Source organism: Equus asinus, chromosome 27, assembly GCF_041296235.1.
Source record: "Equus asinus isolate D_3611 breed Donkey chromosome 27, EquAss-T2T_v2, whole genome shotgun sequence".
In the NCBI taxonomy this organism is placed as follows: domain Eukaryota; kingdom Metazoa; phylum Chordata; class Mammalia; order Perissodactyla; family Equidae; genus Equus; species Equus asinus.
This window is the reverse complement of record NC_091816.1, coordinates 15,083,743-15,104,651: the sequence shown is the minus strand read 5'-3', so window position 1 is coordinate 15,104,651 and position 20,909 is coordinate 15,083,743. Positions and strand designations below refer to the sequence as shown.

Below are 20,909 nucleotides of genomic sequence, written 5' to 3'. Positions count from 1 at the left end.
TTCCTTAAAGAGTTTACCCATATTTTAGAGTTATAATAGAAATGTACAACAGCGAGCATTCCTCGAGATTGTGACAATTAGACAAGAAATTAGAGATAAGCTAATCCAGTCCTCTCACTTTTCTATTGAAAGGCTCAGAGGGGTAAAATGATGTACCCCAAATCAGACAAATAATAAGTAGGGGAACCCAAGCCAGAAATTAGTGAAAATGCTTTATGTAAGACTGTCTGTAGGCCATGGTCCTTGCAGGCAATCAATGACCAATAAAAACAACTGTGATGTGACTTTGAAACAAGCTATTAAAACTCTCTCATAATTAAGAATTATGAGGACAAAGATGAGGAAGAGAAGAGTTGCCCCAGGCTCAGGTACTCTCTGAAATGTTAAATCTGCTGAAATCCAAAAGGATATTAATTAAGGGAGCATTACTCTGGGGCGAAAACACCTAGATAGCCGTTGTAATAGTCAAGACAAACTTCTGACCTTTCAGTCTGTCAAGTTTTATTGCCATGATTTAAACATTATGGAGCTTGCGCGAACCATTATCTGCATCTCTCTTTGTTATAAATTACCCGGAGACTGTTTTACAGCATTACCAGAAGAAAAATGCAACACTATGAGAGGAGGATACATACATAGTCTTGTTGGTGCCAAAGGGTTATTTAGTAATGGATAAAAATTCACTCCCCCAGACTACATGTATCCCTGTTAGTGCTCCCCCTTACCTCCTGCCACCCTCCGTTCACTGGATTACCCCCCAGTGGCAACGATTAGTCAAAGTTCAAATACCATATGTTGAGAGCCAGGGCACAGACCGTCAGAGATTTTAGAAAACTTCATGTGATTTTTCAGAGATGCAGGATGTTGGAGGAGAATTCTGTTAGTGGTGCTTCTGTCTGTGGAATCCTAATAAGAGTGTTTATTGCTAACAAATTCTTAAAATACAATATTCTGCTAATAAAAAAAGGGCACAAGCGGCAATGAAAGCGAACGGATTCCTCTGATACCGCGCAGTATTAAGAATTACAATAAGACAATTTATCCTGGGCTTCTTTCACTTTTTAAATGGTTCAGAAATCCTTGAACTTAAAATCCGTGTATAAAGATGTCCCATTATCTTAATTATCAGTGGTCATGCTTTTTCATGGAATGCCTTTCATTTCAGAGATGGCGCCTTCTTACTCAGCATCAGCAAATGTTAAGGGACACATTTGAGCTCCTAAACCACTATAATCTAGGCTTCATGGATAATTGAAATCCACATTTTTCCAACTCTCTTTTATCTTTGAGATAATCAGGAGATATTCTCCATGAATTAATTTATCTCCTGGCCAATCACATATTTTCCCATTGCTTCAAATTGGTAATTCTGACTGACGTAGTTTTCATCTCCTTAAGCTCTTCTATCTACCTTGTGGCAGGCGCATGATGACATAAAGAAGGTATCATTTCAGGAGCCAGGGCATATGGGTCCAAGTCTTAACCCTGAAATGTACTAGGGATCTCTGATAAGTCACTTCACCTCTGAGTCTTGTTTCCTTCATCTCTAAAATGAAAGCATTGGATTAGAGAAACTATACAATTTCTTTTAGTTTTAGCATTCATTGCACCTGAAATGGCAAAAAGAAGAGCAGAAAAAGGAAACAAAAAGACCGAGATAGGGCACAATAGAGATATTTAATGCCTGCAGAGTTGTCAGTCAGCAGCACCAGAGAAATCAAACGCTGGCTGCTGGAATCCCTGTGACCTGGAGCGAGAGCACTCACTTCTTTGCTAGGACATGATCTTATTTCATATCAAACATTACAGATCCTTTAAGAGCTAAATTTGGATTAGTCCTAAGGCAAGAATACCATGTTATAATCAGGATCAGATCATAAGTGAATCACAAAGTAAATCACTGTATCTATCTTCTTCCAAGATCATTTTCTATATTAACCCGTGAATTCACATCTCTTTCATTGACCCTTTCTAGACCATCATTTAACTAGGTTTTAAAATAAAGATGAACTAACCTTCCGCAATTGCACACTGTAGTATAAGGTACAATTTAGCTAAGGGCAATTCTTCTAATCATTTAGCGCTCCGGTAAATTGTGCTCATGCATATTGATGCATAAGTGCTCAGGCATTTTACACTGAGAAATCCATACGTAGGCATTTCCCTGGTGAATGTCTCATGAAATCAGTTTTCCAAATTAGCTGTATTTCTGACAATCAAACCCAAAATAGAAGGCTTCTTTACAGAATAGGAAGATGGAGCTTAGGGCAGGCGGCATCTAATAGGATCTCAGAATCAGCGCCGTTCTGGGAGCGCAAGAGAGAACTTGCCTTTGGCGTTGGTGAAGAGGGAACACAGCGCATTTCTGTCAATGGCCCTGGAGCCTTGCTATAGTGGAGGTTTTCATTGAGAGGTTGTGACAATTAAAACAAGAATCAGAATGTAGTTCCCTCGAGGCCACTAACTAACCTCCCTTGGATGGGGTCAGAGAGAGGTTGGCAGTTAATTTTGCTTCTCAGCAGGTTATGCAACAGGGAAGATCCAGTCCATTTGCCATTCAGATTCTCAGCAAACCATCCCTACACTGTTGGCAATTACTCTCATGCTCTTTTTGTTTATTTGTTTTGAGGAAGATTAGCCCTGACCTAACATCTGCTGCCAATCCTCCTCTTTTTGCTGAGGAAGACTGGCCCTGAGCTAGCATCCGCGCCCATCTTCCTGTACTTTATATGTGGGATGCCTACCACAGCATGGCTTTCGCCAAGCGGTGCCACGTCTGCACCCGGGATCCGAACCGAACCGGCGAACTCCAGGCCACCAAAGCGGAACGTGCGAACTTAACTGCTGCGCCACTAGGCCAGCCCCTACTCTCATGCTCCTGATGGCAGCATGATGCATGAGTGCACATCTAGTTGCACAAACCCAGCAAACGTTTTGAGTACCTGTTTTGTATCAGGCAATGTGTAGGCCCTGAGAGTATTAAGTTATTCATACGTCTTCCTTATCACTCAAGAGAACTTAATTCAATCTGGGGTCCACAGAACCTGGAGCAACCGATGCTTGCAGTGAACCTTAAAGGAGAAGGAAGAGTCAGCCACATGGACAAACCTAGGAAACCTTTCCTAGAGAAACCTAGGAAAGGGCAGAGCCTGGAAAAGCTCCAACTCTGCAGGGAAAGGCAAGCAGGGTGGTATGCGCAGAGCGTAGGTCAGCACACTTTTTTGATAAAGGGCCGTATAATACATATTTCAGGCTTTGTGGTCCCACAGTACTCAACTCTGTTGCTAGAGGACGAAAGTAACCCTATATGACTTGTCATGGCAGCATTCCAATAAAACTTCATTTCCATACTAGGCAGCTGGTGGTATCTGGCCAAGGAGCCATAGTTTGCTGGCTGCTGAAGAAGTGCATCAGCTGCATGCAGGGCAGAGCAAGCGTGGGGACTGCAAAGGTCAAGGGTCTGTTGTGGCGGGACTCCTTCACCAGGTCAGGCAGCCTGGGTTTGTGGGAAATGAGAAACACTTAAGGCCTGGGCTGCCTATATGAAGCCAAAGGCCAGATGGTCTTAACCTCTTGCTAAAACTTGGAAAGGAAAACCAATGCCAGGCAAAGGCATTGGCCATTTTCTCTCTTCTCACAGAACGCCCAGAGTTCCTCCAACGCCTTGCCCATACAACCGGCACAACAGGGGATTCCATGCCGGGCCAGGCTCTTTCCTGCCTGTGACTATAAGCACCCGTGTCTCTTTCCAGTTTTCTCCACTTGCCTCTAGAGACAAGGGCATGATGGGATTTTTAATGAGGTTTGTTCAAGAGCAGGGAGAGGCGAACAGGGACTCTAGATAGCACCAGGGATCTTCTCAACAGAATGCATGTATTTTCTTCACTCACATGGAGATTTGGGAAATTACAAGCATTTGTGCAAATATGTTTTCCATTACATTACCATTTCCTGTCTCTATTTGCAGACTCCCACTCTGACCAAATTTGCTATGAACCCGACTGAGAATAATTTGTCTTGTTCCTCTCATTATGTGAGAATTTGGCCGGCCTTCTGTCACACATTCAAAAACGTACCCTAAGTGAAATAGAATCTGTGCTCTTCTCCTACTCCAGGCGAGAGGTCATCCAGGGCTGCCAGTGCACAGAGGACACAGTAGGGTTAGACCCAACCTGCCTAGTTGGGTCTAGGCAACTAGGCAAGTTGGGTCTAACCCTACTTACAGCCAGAGAGAGGGAAAAGGGGAAACCAGTACTACCCCAAGAGCTTTACTTACTTTGTCTCATTCATTGGTCTCGACAACTGTGGGCTAGGCTTCAAAGTTAGGTCGGCACACTTATCTTTTCAGTGTACATTTTTGCTTTTACAAATTAAAACAGTTATTAAATATATGAGTCATTATCGTGAAGATTAAGATAATATCTAAAGGCTATTGGCATGCACTTTCCACAGTATTACTAGAAGTCAGCACTGAATCACAGCCTCCCAGGGATGAAGAAACTTCAAAGGTTATCTAAGCTGAGTGTCAGTATCAGGTAACTGGAGCCTTGCCCAAGCTGATGGGGATCTCATGGTAAGCCTGTGAACTACTCCACCATTGGAAACGTTAAGTGGTGATATGGAGGCAGCCCAAGCTACTGTGGGATTTGAAAAATAGAAACATAGCTGGTAAAGGCACCAATTAAAAATGACCCTTCAGAGCTCTGCAGAAGAGGTAGGAGTTTTCAGCACATGGTTCTTGTGAGAATCTGACTATTTCATAGCTTGAGATGATTGGGAAGCTAAACAATCAACTTGAAATACCTATGTAGGTTCTCAGACTAATGCCTGAGAAATATTAGCTCTGTGATTGTAAAAGGCTGTCATGGAGACCTACTGTGAGGTCATTTACATCTTGAGGTGAGAACCGCTGACTCCAAGATGAATTCTTTCTTCAGGTACCTCCCAAGTCTTCAGCTTGAGCCAAACTGCTGTGGATAGATTGAAAAAAGAGCATGAATATGAGCGTGAAATAGACCCCCAAAATACATGGACATCCACAATAGTGAGGGCTTTCTGAAAGTAGAATCGTGTTTCACAGAATTTGACTTTAGACTTTGAATTTGTACTCTGGCCACTGAAAGATGGTCGCTTCTCCCAAGAAAGAGAGAATGCTCATTAGTTACTGAAGTAAATGCTTCTCCAAATGTCAAGAAAACTCCCATCCTTGTAGATTACTAAAAAATAAATGGTCTTCGCATACATATAGTTAGATTCAACAATTGTGAAATGAAGGCTGTGATGGGTTTATAAGTTTTAACACAACTCTATGCATCAGCTATAAGTCAAAAGTCTCTGCTAATACTAATTAAACCTTTAAGTATTAATCACTTTTCGGTTTCAATGTGACTGTTAGCTATGGAAATATTTAGTCACTGAACTAAAAATACTTAATAGCAAATTCTAAATGTTGAGTCACTTGTTAACTTACTTTTTATCTTATCAATTGTACTTGATAAAAGGATAAATTCATATTAAAAAATGTACACGATCAACAGAAACACTGGACACTCTGCTAAACTACAAAGAGCCCTCTCCAGCTTTATCTTGAGGGTCTTGGGATACAGATGTGAAAAGCATGAAAGAGTGTCGTTATAAGGGTCTCAGCAGTTTGTGCTGTGCCACATCAGAGACAATCAGTCATCGCAACCCAGAGATCTTTACAACGGGACTCAGAAGCCATGGGTGGTACCATGAACTCTGGCCCAGTCCTTTTGGGAAACAGATTTGGGCACGCTACTTTCACTTTGTTGTACTAATTTTAGAGATAAATAAAAAATACTGTAAAATTAACATGCCTTGTTTAAGATATGGCAAATGATGCTGCAGGAAACAAAGGATTCCAAGTATAATTGCAGCATGATCCCAATTTCCTAAGAGATCTAACTTAGTTCTCTCTCAGTGGTGGGATTATAGATGAGTTTTTTTCATGCTTTTCTACATTCAACAAATATTACTTTAATAGAAGAAGTATTTTTAAAATGCTCTATTCTCAGTAAAGCGTGTAAGGGAAAATAAAAGTTACAAGCATGAGAAACATTTAAACTTGCTAGTAAGTAAAAAGTACAAATTAAAACCATAACGTTATATCATTAAACTGGCTAAAATAAAGAAAACTTACTAAATCCAAATTTTGACAAAGCTGCTTAGGAGCTGACATGTCTAGACATTGCTTTTAAAAGTTTAAATTGATAGAATACTTTTAGAGAAGAATTTGCAGTAAATAAAAATGTTCTTAACTTTTGACTAAGTAATTATAACAATAGAAATTTATCTTAAGGAAAAAGTTCAAAAATAAAAAAATTGGCGCAAAGCTTTTATTATTTTTAAGAGCAAAACAATGTGGAGAAAACAAAATATAAAATAATAAATTAGTCAACTGTGACATGAAACAATAGAATACTAAGTAGCCATTAAAACATGAATACTATATGAAAATATAAAAATTATTTATCATAATACTAATTTTAAAAAACAGAAGGAAAAATGTACATTCAATATGATTAAAATGTAAAAATATGTATACTTGTGGCTAAAGGTTAGAAGAAAATCATGAAGAAATTAAAATAATTGTGTTTGAATCATGATTATGGATGGAATTTTCAAAAAAGTTTAACATTTTATTTTATAAAGGAAATTTCTTCTTATAAAGTATTTCAACATGCAACATTCTCTTCACATGAAGTTATTCTAAATATAGTAGATTATATGAGATAGAAACAGGTTTATCACCTCTTTATTTGTATCTTAGATCAGGTAGCTTAGTGTCTCATAACTTGTTCACAACTGTATTCTGAAAATAGAGAAAAAATTGGTTTCATGCAATTCAGTCTTGCTAGAATAAAGAGTTTCTTTCTTAAGTTTGAGAAGTCTTTTAAGAAGCTACAGTAATCAAACAGTATGATACTGCCATAAGGATGGACATATAGATCAATGAAATGGAACTGAGAGCCCAGAAACGTACCCTACACTTAAGATCAATTGATTTTTGACTAGGGTGCCAAGAGTATTCAAGGGGGAAAAAATAGTCTTTTCAACAAATGGTGCTGGGACAGCTATACGGCCACAAAGAATAACCCCTAACTCACACCATATAAAAAATTAACTCAAAATGGATCAAAGACCCAAAGGTGAGGGCTAAGCCTACAAAACTCTTAGAAGAAAACATAGGAGTAACTCTCCATGACCTAGAATTAGGCAATAGTTTCTTAGATACGACACCATAAGCACAAATGACTAAAGAAACAGTAGATAAATTGGGTTTCATCAACATTAAAAATTGTTGCACTTTGAAGGACATCAAGAATGTGAAGAGGGGGCCAGCCCCATGGCCGAGTGGTTAAGTTTGTGCGCTCTGCTTCGGCAGCCCGGGGTTTCGCCAGTTCAGGTCCTGGGCATGGGCATGGCACTGCTCGTCAGGCCCCGTTGAGGTGGCATCCCACATGCCAAAACTGGAAGCACCCACAACTAAAAATATACAACTCTATACCGGGGGCTTTTGGGGAGAAAAACGAAAAATAAAAACTAACAACAAAAACAAGGAATTTGAAGAGACAATCCACAAAATGGAAGAAAATATTTGCAAATCATTATGTCTGACAAGAGACTTGTATCCAGAATATATAAAGCATTATTACAACTCAACAACGAAAAGACAATGGAATTAAAAAGAGGGGCAAAAGATTTGAATGGTTATTTCTCCAAAGAAGTTATAAAAATGACCAATAAGCATATGAAAAGATGCTCAACAACACTTGTCATTAGGGAAATGCAAATCAAAGCCACATGAGATATCACTTCACACCCATTAGAACAGCTACAACAAAAAACATGGGCAATCACAGGTATTGGCGAGGATGTGGAGAAGTCAGAAACCTCACACACAGTTGGTGGAAATGTAAAATGGTGCAGCCACTGTGGAAAAGTTTGGCAGTTCCTCAAAAAGTTAAGAGTGAAGTTACTGTAAGACTGAGCAATTTCACTCCTCGGTGTATACCCAAGAGAACTGAAAACATGTGTTCACATAAAAACTTGTACATGAATATTCATAGCAGCATTATTTGTAATAGCCAAAAAGTGGAAACAACCCAAATGCCCATCCATGAAAGAACAGATACAAACTGTGGCAAATCCACATGATGGAATATTTCTCAGCCATAAAAAGGAGTGAAGTACCAATTCATGCTACAACGTGGATGAACCTTGGAAATATTGTGCTGAGTGAAAGCAGTAAGTCAGAACAGACCCCATATTGGATAATTCCACTTATATGAAGTGTCCAAATTAGGCAAATCCATACCGACAGAAAGCAGATTAATGGTTGCCAGGGAATGGGGGAATAGGGAATGACTGCTTGGTGAGTAAAGGATTCCTTTTTGAGGTGATGAAAATGTTCTGGAATTATTTAGCACAACACTGTGAATATACTAGAAACCACTGAACTATATACTTTTTTTTTTTTTTTGGAAGATTAGCCCTGAGCTAACTACTGCCAATCCTCCTCTTTTTGCTGAGGAAGACTGGCCCTGAGCTAACATCCATGCCCATCTTCCTCTACTTTATATGTGGGACGCTGCCACAGCATGGCTTGCCAAGCGATGCCGTGTCTGCACCCAGGATCTGAACTGGTGAACCCCAGGCCACCGAGAAGCAGAACGTGCGAACTTAACCGCTGCCCCACCGGGCCGGCCCCTGAACTGTATACTTTAAAATGGTGAATTTTTTTCCCTGCTTTTTCTCCTCAAATCCCCCCAGTGTATATATATATATATATGTAATCTTTAGGTGTGGGTCCTTCTAGTTGTGGCATGTGGGATGCCGCCCCAACATGGCCCGATGAGCGGTGCCATGTCCACGCCCAGGATCCGAACCAGCAGTGAAACCCTGATCCACCAAAGAGGAGCGTGCAAACCCAACCACTCAGACATGGGGCTGGCCCCTAAAATGGTGAATTTTATTTCTATTAAAATAAAAGCTTTGTAAGAACATGAACAGTGCAGGTTTGCATTTTTTTTTTTAATTTATAAAGAACTGCGAAGTCTCATAATTAAAGAATTTTCATCTTTGAGTATTGCACTGGAGGGTTATTTCATTTCATCTCACTGTTTAAGGCCCAGAAGCTTCTAAATCTACTGTGCTTATAACCAGAGAAGCAGTAGACAAGATCTTCCTCTTGCCCCTGGCAGCCAGGTGTGTGCCTAGACTCAGGCAATTCTTCCACCCAGAACTCTGAATCTTAGGGGTGAGACACGAAGACCCAGGATCAGTTTGTAAATTATTCCCGCAAGTTGCGGCAGCATCAAGAGTCCAATAGGGGCAGCAGCCTGTACTCAGCTGGAGTTCTGTGGCTTAACCTGGGCTCTGGTCCAGCTGTCCAGCTGCCTCTGTTTCTTCCCTGTTTTAATCAGTCCACCCAGAGATAAGCATGATCTCCCACCCAGGAATTTCTTTGTATGTCAAGAGAGATGACACAACACACTCACTAATGAGTATGAATAAAACGTATTTAGTATGTGCAACAAGCTGGGGATTCCCAGGAAGGGAAAGCTTACTCTGCGTCTGATGGGAAGGCGACCAAGGAGTTTGGCGTGGGGCTTGTTCATTCAGGTCTTCTTTTTCATCTTGGTTCCCAGTTCACAGAGCAGAATCCGTGAGATCTCAGAGAGTCTTCCAATAGATTCCTTTTCATATGAAGTTAATCAGACTTGATTTCTGTTGCTTGCAATCAAGGATCTTGCCTGATACCAACAGAGCCAGTCAGCAATTTTGAAAAACTATCACACGCCGTTTCACATTAAACAAACAGACAAACAAACAAGCATAAAAGTTTAATCACAGAAACACCGTGAGCACAATTCTAAAGCAATGAAATGGTTTGTGTAGATTTCCACAAATGACTGTTCTTCTTTCTGCGGTAGTGATTATAGCAAGTCTCAGGCGTCACAATGTTGGAAGACATCTTTAAAAAGTCCTTTAGTTGATTTGGGGGCACAAGATGATTCAGATGCATGGAATCCTAGAGCTTGAAGAGGCCCAAGAGATTATCAGAAAAAAAACCTTCATTTACCGATGAGGAAACTGCCACCAAGAACAAAACTGCTTTTCCCAGTCATACCGAGTGTTAAGGGAGGATCAGAAAGCAGGCATTCAAATTTATAATCAAGGGAGCCTTTTATCACAGCCCGCAGCTTCTTGGAATTCAATTCAAGAGGTTTTTTCATGCCTTGGTGCTAGGAAGAACAGAATCTCTCTTCACAAAATATAAAAGCTTCATCCTGTATCAATGCCGCAGTGCTCTGAGACTGCCTGGCTCACTTATATAGGCTAATATATTGTTGAAGTCAAGGTCGTAGGCTCAAGTCAGGAATGAGCAGCCAGTTTGGCTCATGTTCCATAGCCCAGTGTCTGGATGTTGGCTAGTCATGGTGTAAGAGTGGGACTCTGCTGGGGAAGCTGGATGAGTGTGTGAATGTGTCAGTGAGATCCATCACCAGTGCTCAGAACACAAGGCATAAGCGTGTTCCCAGTGGGGCTGAGATGAAGACAATGTCATCAGCTTTACAAATAAAGGAGGTAACATTAGACCTTTGCTTTAGAAAAGAAAGTACATTTGACAGAAAACAGTCAAGAATTCCTTCCGTTTGCTAAATGGGAAACCTCGTTTGTCTTAGAGGAAATGCGAGGTATTTCTTCACTTGAAAACTGTCCTATTTCTCCTCTGCTCCCTCCTCCAGACCATGCCTGCCCTTTAAAAGGGAGGGGGGAATGGCCCCCAGAATATTCCATTGCCATGGCCCTGCAGTTGCCACAGCCACGCACTAATTTCTTACTGATGGGATAAGTTTGGAAAGAACCAGGAGCACCAAACGAATGCATATAACCAACTTAGCAAATTCAAAACAATGAAAGATGTCACTCTGAGCTGATTAAGAATTAGTTGGAGAAAGAATTGGTTCTTGGAGAATGGGGAGGATTTTTATGGAGAGAAGTGTGTGGGGGGCGTCCCAGTATTGGAGGAAACATTTGGAAACAAAGGTACAAGAAAACAGTGTGCAAGGCATGCTCGGGGCATCCGAGAGAACTGACTGAAGAGGAAGGTGCACGTAGGAAAGACGTAGGAGAGGGGTTTGACAAGAGCAGGCTCAGGCCATATTGTGGGGGATTGCAGTGACAGGCTAAGCGGAGTCGTCTTTACTCTGTAGGCAGTGGGAACTATTTGAAGCTTTTTGAGCAGGCGAGGAATGACGATCAAAGCCGTGTTTAAGGAAGAGGAATCTGACAGCAGTGTGTAGGATGCAGTGCAGATGGGTGGCAGGGAGGCTAGAAATCGCATTCGTTCAGGAAAAAGGGAAGAAAAGCGACCTGAAGTCAAAGGGAGGGTTGGTGGTCGAAGGTCTGCATCCCCGATGGGTCATGGACAGAGAGAGAGGACAGTTCACTCTTCTCTGTTAGGAAGCAGCTCTGGTGTCCGAGTCCCAGAAGATGTGACGTTGTCTCAGGCCGAGATACAAAATTTCACTCCTCTGTTCAATGAACCTGGCATCCGAGCGCACCTGATCCAGGAGTGGACAGCCCACTCTGGACAGCACAGTGCTTGGCAATGGTGTGTGCTTAATGAGTCTCTATTAGATGAGAGGTTCTGATTGAAAACAAAGTGAGTTTGTCAGAAAACAACGAAGAGTCCCATGGGTGCCTTGATCTACCCTGCCCAGGACCTACTCAGCCAGATAGGATCTGACATCCATGAAAGCCAAGTCTCCTTCACAGCAGGATGATGGGCTGAGGGTCTCTGCCCTGGGCCCCAGTGAGCCTGGCCTCCCAATCTACTGTTTCCCTATAGATGAAAAGCTGATTGCACCTGTCACCAGGCCACCAGGGCTGCAGGACCTGTCCCAAAGCTCAGTCTCCCCACCCCACTCCCATTGCATGTACTCACACAGCTAGACGGGACTGGGATGGAAAGGACAAGACAGATGAGAGAGACATTCACATTTTATTGTAAAATCTTTTAACTAGACTACACATAGATATTGAGAATCTGGGTCATTCCAGTCCATGTTCATTTCGGTCGACCGGTCAGATTATTTTTACAGATAGATATTTTACAGAATAGATATTTTACAGAACTGATCAAACAGTTGACTATACTGTCTGTACATTTCACATTATGGAAAGACACAGACTCTCCAGCTTCCTAAAAATCTGTAGGAAGAGTTACTCACAGAACCTGGCGTCTTACCATCACGTTTTGAATAATAATCTTTTTTTCTTTTCTTTTACCGCCTACATGCAACACATTTATGTGTAGCAAGTAAATTTTCCTTGTGACAGAGCTTTATAATCTCTGATTTGTGGGTCCATAAGGCCTATGGGAGAAAATAGGTGTCAGCCTTGACAAAATCAGTAAGGGACAAAATATGAGATAATGAGAATGCAAACATGTTCATGATGTGGCACGTAATTATGGCCAGTAAGTGCTCTGGGGTCAGGAAACAGAACAAGGAGGTCCCAGGTCATTGGATCCCAGATCCCAGAGCAGAAGCAGGGAGACCAGGAGGAGTAGGGTCCACTCTGCAAATCCTTAGCTCCTGAATGAGCAGGGGCCGCAGGATCAGCAGCCACCTCTTTCTGTTTCTCTCCCTCCTTCCCCCTTGTGGCGGGTCCACTAGGGAAAGTTCTTCTCATCGGCACCTCCTCCCCTCAGCCCACCATCGAGAAATTCAAGGGCTTAGGTGGCAAGAGCGATTCTGGCACGTGTGCGGAGTCAGGGGAAATCATCCGCTGCTTGAGCTTTGCTGGAATGTTCGAGAGGCTGGTTTCATTTGATTAAAAGCTCCGTGCTCCAGGAAAGAAGCCAGGTCAGTGGGGAGCCTGATTACAGGCAGAATCCCATAGGGAAGCAGGAAGACAAGGGAAGGGTCAGGCTCCGCTGCTACCAAACCTAGAGCTGCATTTAACCACAGGGGAGCTCTGAGTCTTTCCAAGCCCAGCCCAGGTCTGAGTTCTCCAGCTGCGCTCTGGGCACAATCCTGTGATCCTTGTGAAAAGCCAAGTAAGAATAGAAGGGTTAAGTTAAATCCTGGGCGATCCTTTCCTGGGGACATAGATAAGGGATTTACTAGGCACTGTCAGAGGAAAAACTGTGCTTGCTAGTCTGTGATATTTTAGGCCCATGCTTTGCATACTCTGTTCTGCACAATGGAGATGGGTGGCAGGGGAAGGACATTTAGGCAGGGCTCTGCATCCTGCCCTGCCTCAAACAGAACAGCTCCACAGCTGTCCCTGATGTCCCCTGGGCCCTCCCAACCCTTTGAAAGCCAGGTAAAATTGCCTGGGCAAGGAGTTTTTCATTCCGAAGCCTTCCACTCTGTGAAGTCCTCTCTAGGATATCTTCAGTCCCCTGGAGGGCTTACCTTGTCATGGGTCTCCCTGCTGAGTGAGCTCCTGCCTCCTTACAAAGTTCTGCAACACTTTGCTGAAGACCGGACACTAACCTGCTTCTCATTTCCATGGGAAAAAAGTAAACAAAATAAAACCAAAAAGCCTCAGCCATGAGAAGTGCATGTGAGCAGCGCAGACTTTAAGAAAGAGGTGGAAGTCACAAGGAGAGGGTCACAGCGCTCCCAACATGGCAAGAAATCCTAATAGTCTATATTAGACATCTTACTCCATTTCAGTCTCCCTGTTGCTGGGGTCTGCTCTCTTGGCCCTTTACTGAAACAGAGTTAAACATGTCTCTTCCTACCAATGGCTCCTCTCTCCTCTCTCTCCCTTCCTTTCCTTTCCTTTCCTCTCTTCCTTCCTTTCTCTACTCCATCCCTATAGCAACAAACAAATTTCTGCCTAGGCCCCTGGAGTTCCACCATCTAACTTAAGCCATAATCCAGATATTTTTCCAAACGCAAATACAGTTGACGCTTTTTTTTTTTAAAGATTGGCACCTGACCTAACATCTGTTGCCAGTCTTCTTTTTTTTTTTCCTTCTTCTTCTCCCTAAAGCTCCCCCAGTACGTAGTTGTATATTCTAGTTGTAGGTCCTTCTGGCTGTGCTATGTGGGACGCCGCCTCAGCATGGCTTGATGAGTGGTGCCATGTCCACGCCTGGGGTCCGAACCAGCGAAATCCTGGGCCGCTGAAGCGGAGTGCATGAACTTGGCCACTTGGCCACAGGACCAGCCCCCAGTTGATGCTTATTGTTCACAGTAGTTCTGTTCTATAAAATCACCCAAACATGGAATTAGCCAGTACTGAATCACTGCTTCTAGGGGAAATATAGGGTTAGGTTCCTGTGAGCCTCTGGTCACAACATTTTTGTCCACCAACCAATGTGTAACTTTGTTTTATGTATGTTTCTACTTAAAGACACATTATTTAAGAGATATCATTGATTCATTAATGATTGAACTCATGGCCAATAGTACTGTAATTTGTGCCTGAACTAAGCTTATCTAAAAGGCATATTTTCTCCGTAAGGCACATCACAGTCTTCTTGTGCTTAGGGACAGTAGACAGCACTTCAGCGCTATGCTTGGGGGCCATTTTAAGCAGCAAAATCTCCAACAAAAAGCATAAAAATGCAAAAAAAATGAAGTGGCACTAAATAAACCTCAAAAAGGACTCTCGTTGATAGTACAAGAACGAGAAGGCGGCCAACCATCACCTTGTTCAACCTCAGCTGGGAATATGCATGTCAGGTGACTTAATTTTTTTGCTGCTGTGCAGATGTCTGTAAATAATTGCAAAATCCCCACAAGTATTCATTTGGGATTACAAACAAATTTCAGCAAGTAGGTGAATTCTAAAATATGGAATTGGCAGATAATGAGGATCAACTGTATGTCCTTTGCTAAGAAGCATAATGGTGCCAACTGTTAGGATAACAGTTTTTCCATTTTGTCACTTATAGATCGGCCTATGATTTCACTTGAAAAATTGGTTCTGCTGTTTGAAGGAGGGTCGGAAACCATTGCTTTAGGAAACGTGGCCCATGGTTCATTCAAGTTATAACGATCAGTCTTGTCTAGTAACAGAACTGATGACACTTGTCGACCAGGTTGAGTCTTATATCTAAAGAGAGCAAGGTTTGTCCACATGAACAAAACAAAGAGAAGAGTCCGGAAGTGAGGATGTTGCATGAAGTGGGGCAGTTACGCATTACTTTATAGATTTCTCTTTGGTAGAGAAGATAACCTCAAGGTCATGATTTTATTGTCCTGTAGGGCATTAACCAGTTTTGTATCTAATCTAGGAATCTGATGCCAGAATTCTTTTTTTTCCAAAATGCCTATAAGGTGGACCCTAGGAGTCTAACTTTTCCTTTCCTTAAACATGAGAAGCATTCTTCAGACCTTTCAGAATCTCCAAGTGTATGCTGCAGATTGTTGCCAACCTTGAGAAGGTCCTGTTGTTTCAATTAAAAGACAAGAACTACTATCATGAACTCAGGTATTAAAAATCAGCGACAGTTTTTCCATCTTGTGCGAAGTTTATCCTGAGGCTCTGGGATCAGCACTGGGTGAAATGCCGTAAACTCAGACTGATGATAGGTTTACTGCAAGAGGTTTTATGGGTTTTGGTGCTACACCAAGTTTCCCAGGTGTGCTGCCACTAACTGCTTTCCCAGCTCCCCTCTGTTCACTTTCAGCCATTAGACATAATTGAAGGATAGATGGGTGCGTGTATACGTGTACGTTATTTTCATTTTAGTTATTTGAGTAGCATTTACAAGCATCAGTCTTTTGTGGTCCACAGAGTATGATTCTTGGTCGTGGAAACTGGAGACTGGCTCGTCCTCCAGCAGCCAATCACAGGCATGTGGAGCAGCCATATTTACAGATGGCATTTCAATCACTTAGTTTACACCTTCCTCCACTGTCACCGCCATTTCGACAGAAAGGAGTTACATTTGCTCCCTTTTGCAGAAGGGTGGAAGGCACCCGGGACTTGCCAAGTTCACACAGTCCGTGAGAGCAGCAGCCAGTCCAGGATCAGAAAAAACAAAAAAATGATTGCAGATGTTAATCAAAGTAGAGTTTTGTTTATTTGAGAATTATTTCATAATTTTTTAGTTTGTTAAGGAAAATTATCCCAGACTTAAAAAGAAAGCCAAGTCAAGAACTTGTCCTCTCAATGTCAAATTGGAGCATTGTTTAATGGGGTCATGCAAAGTTAATCTAATTATTTGGGGTGGTGGACTTTAAACTTTGCTTCATGTTGGAAATACCTGGGGATCTTCAGCTAGAGATGCCTGGCTCCTCCTCCTGCACATTCTCACTTAAGGGCGTGGGGTGATGCAATGGGCTGAGTAATGGCCCCCCAAAGACGTCCATGACCCAATCCTCAGAACCGGTGAATATGTTACCTTACATGATAAAGGAGATTTTGCAGATGTGATTAAGGTAAGGATCTTGAGATGGGGAGGTTATCCTGGATTATCTAGGTGGACCCAAAGTCATCACATGACACGTATAAAACAGAGGCAGGAGGATCAGCCTCAGAGAGAGAAGCTGGAAGCAGAGGTCAGAGAAGATACTGTGCTGCTGGCTTTGGAGATGGAGGAAGAAGCCGTGGGCCAAAGAGTACAGGTGGCCCCTAAAAGCTGGACAAGGCAAGGAATGGACTCCCTCCAGAGCCTCTGGAGGGAACACAGCCCTGTGAGCCTGTTTTAGACTTCTGACCTCCAGGACTATAAGAGAATAAAGTTGTACTGCTTTAAGCCACAACATTTATGGTAATTTGTTACAATAAGAAACTAGCACAAGTGAGACCTTGGGTGTTAGGATTTAAAAAACTCTCCACAAATGATTCTAATGTGTGACAAAGGTTGGGGACCCAGTGATGTAATGAAATGTGCCTGTGTTTGGCTTTGCCATTATCTACTTGATCAGAGCCAGATACTACTGTGAGGTTACATGGTACTTTATAGATTTGCATTTGGTAGAAATGATAACCTCAAGGTCATGATTTTATTTTTATTTTCTTGTAGGATGGTAACCAGTTTATCTAATCTAGAAATCTTATTTTAGAATTTCTATTTTCTAAGATGCCTATAAATATATAGTTCTTCAAAATGCTTTTGGAACCAACTTTACTATCATACTAATTCCCTCGGTAAGTTGAATACATTTTGATACGTGTTCATTCTATATTTACAGGCATGCCTTGTTTTATCGCATCTTGCTTTATCGTGCTTCACAGATACTGTGTTTTTTACAAATTGAAGGTTTGCAGCAACCCTGCACTGAGCAAGTCTATTGGCACCATTTTTTAAACAGCATTTGCTCACTCCTGTGTCACGTTTTGGTAATTCTCATAATGCTTCAAACTGTTCTTTATTGCTATATTTGTTATGGTGATCTGTGATCAGTGATCTTTAATGTTACTATTGTTAACTGTTTTGGGGCGTCACAAGTGGCGCCCATATAAGATGGCGAACTTAGTCAACAAATGTGTGTGTACTGACTGATCCTCTGACTTGTCTTGTTTCGCCATCTCTCTCCCTCTCTTCTCGTCGGCCTCCCTATTCCCTGAGACACAACAAGATAGAAATTAGGTCGATTAATAACCCTACGATGGCCTCTAAGTGTTGAAGTGAAAGGAAGTGTCACACATCTCTCACTTTAGATCAAAAGCTAGAAGTAGGGGCTGGCCCAGCTGTGTAGTGGTTAAGTTTGTGCTTGTATGTGACCTGGGGTCCGCAGGTTTGGATCCCAGGCCCGGACCAAGCACTGCTCATCAAGCCGTGCTGTGATGGCATCCCACATAAACTAGAGGAAGATTGGCAACAGATGTTATCTCAGGGCCAATCCTCCTCACCAAAAACTTTTTGTTTTGTTTTTTACAAAAAACAAAAACACTAGAAGTGATTAAGCTTAGTGAGGAAAGCATGTTAAAAGCCAAGACAGGCAGAAAGCCAGACCTCTTGCTGCAAGCAGTTAGCCAAATTGTGAACGCAAAGGAAAAATTCTTGGAGGAAATTAAAAGTGCCACTTTAGTGAATATGCAAATAAAAAGAAAGTGAAACGGCCTTATTGCTGATATGGAGACAGCTTTAGTGGTCTGGATAGAAGATCAAACCAGCCACAACATTCTTTTAAGCCAAAGCCTGATCCAGACCAAGGCCCCAACTCTCTTCAATTCTGTAAAGGCTGAGAGAAATGGGGAAGCTGCAGAAGAAAAGTTTGGAGCCAGCAGAGTTCGGTTCATGAGGTTTAAGGAAAGAAGCCGTCTCCACAACATAAAAGTGCAGGGTGAGGCAGCAAGTGCTGATGGAGAAGCTGCAGCAAGTTCTCCAGAAGATCCAGCTAAGATCGTTAATGAAGGCGGCTACACTAAACAACAGATCTGCCAATGTAGATGAAATAGCCTTACGTTGGAAGAAGATGCCATCTAGGACTTTCATAGCTAGAGAGGAGAAGTCAATGCCTGGCTTCAAAGCTTCAAAGGACAGGCTGACTCTCTTGTTAGGGGCTAATGCAGCTGGAGACTCTAAGTTGAAGCCAATGCTCATTGACCACTCCCAAAATCCTAGGGCCCTTAAGAATTATGGGGAATCTCCTCTGCCTGTGCTCTGTAAATGGAACACCAAAGCCTGGATAACAGCACATTTGCTTACAACATAGTTTATTGAATATTTTAAGCCCACTGTTGAGACCTACTGTTCAGAAAAAGAGATTCCTCTCAAAATATTACTGCTCACTGACAATGAACCTGGACACCAAGAGCTCTGTAGGAGATGTACAATGAGATGAGTGTTGTTTTCATGCCTGCTAACATAGCATCCATTCTGCAGCCCGTGGATCAATGAGTAATTTCGACCTTCAAGTCTTATGATTTAAGAAATACATTTCATAAGGCTATGGCTGCCATAGACAGTGATTCCTCTGATGGATCTGGGCAAAGTCAGCTGAAAATCTTCTGGAAGTGATTCATCATTCTAGATGCCACAAAGAACATTTGGGATTCATGAGAAAAGGTTACAACGTCAACATTAACAGGAGTTTGGAAGAAGGTGATTCCAACCCTTAGGGATGACTCTGAGAGATTCAAGATTTCGGTGGAGGAGGTAACTGCTGATGCAGTGGAAATAGCAAGAAAACAAGAATTAGAAGTTAAGCCTGAAGACGTGACTGAATTGCGGCAATCTCATGATAAAACTTTAACAGATGAGGAGTTGCTTCTTATGGATGAGCAAAGAAAATTGTTTCTTGAGATGGAATGTACTCCTAGTGAAGATGCTGTGAAGATTATTGAAATGACAACAAAGGATTTAGAATATTACATAAACTGAGTTGATAAAGCAGTGGTAGAGTTTGAGACGATTGACTCCAATTTTGAAAGAAGTTCTACTGTGGGTAAAATGCTATCAAACAGCATCACATGCCACAGAGAAAACATTTGTGAAAAGAAAAGTGGTTCAATGCAGCAAACTTCATTGTTGTTTTATATTGAGAAATTACCACAGTCACCCCAGCCTTCAGCAACTACCACCTTGATCAGTCAGCAACCAGCAACATCAAGGCAAGAACTTCCACCAGCAAAAAGACTCACTGAAGGCTCAGAGGATGGGTAGCATTTTTTAACAATAAAGTATTTTTTAATTAAGGTATGCATTTTTTGAGACATAATGCTATTGCATACTTAATAGAGTATAGTATATTGTAAACATACCTTTTATATGTACTGAGAAAGCGAAAAACTCATGTGACTCACTTTACCATAATTGACGGTGGTCTGGAACTGAACCCATAATGTCTCTGTGGTATGCCTGTGTATGAATGTCATGCTTTTGGTTTTTTTTTTAAAGATTGGCACCTGAGCTAACAACTGTGCCAATCTTTTTTTTTTTCTGCTTTTTCTCCCCAAAGTGCCCCAGCACATAGTTGTATATTTTTAGTTGTTGGTTCTTCTAGTTGTGGCATGTAGGACGTTGCCTCAACATGGCCTGATGAGCAGTGCCATGTCCATGCCCAGGATGCGAAACAATGGAACTCTGGGCCACCGAAGTGGAGCGCACGAACTTAACCAATTGGCCATGGGGCCGGCCCCAAGTGTCATGCTTTTTTTTTTTCAGTTGTACATTGTTTCTTGTCTGTCACCACATAAATGCTCCCCTTCACCCCCTATGCCCACCCTCCACCCCTCTTCCCCTGGTAACCACTAAACCGTTTTCCTTGTCCATGTGCTTGTTCATATTCCACATATGAGTGAAATCATCTGGTGTTTGTTTTTCTCAGTCTGGCTTATTTTTCTTAGCATAATTCCCTCCAGGAATTATGGGATAATTTTGTCTTTTTTATGGCTGAGTAGTATTCCATTGTCTATATATATATATATATATACCACATCTTTATCCAATCATTGCTTGATGGGCACTTGGATTGTTTCCACATCTTGGCTATTGTGAATAATACTGCAATGAACATAGGGGTGCATATGTTACTTTGGATTGTTGATTTCAAGTTGTTTGGGTAGATATCCCATAGTGGGATAGCTGGGGCATATGGTAGTTCTATTTTTAGTTTTTTGAGGAATCTCCATACTGGTTTTCCATAATGGCTGCACCAATTTGCACTCCCACCAGCAGTGTATGAAGATTCTCTTCTCTCCACACCCTCTCCAACATTTGTTATTTTTAGTCTTAGTGATTATAGCCATTTTAGCAGGCATAAGGTGGTATCTTTCTGTAGTTTTGATTTGCATTTCCCTGATGATTAGTGATGTTGAACATCTTTTCATGTGTTTATTGGCCATCTGTGTATCTTCTTTGGAAAAATGTCTGTTCATACCCTCTGCCCATTTTTTTTTAACCAAATATCAAGCATTTATTGAGTTAATTATAGTTTACAATCTTGTGAAATTTCAGTTGCACA

General features: G+C 41.8%; 1 long non-coding RNA gene across 1 annotated transcript in view; it reads left to right on the top strand.

The window, feature by feature from the left end:
• LOC123281414 (uncharacterized) overlaps nt 1-20,909 on the top strand; it is a 100,205-nt gene that overhangs the window by 29,919 nt on the left and 49,377 nt on the right. The gene's annotated exons all lie outside the window — the stretch shown is intronic.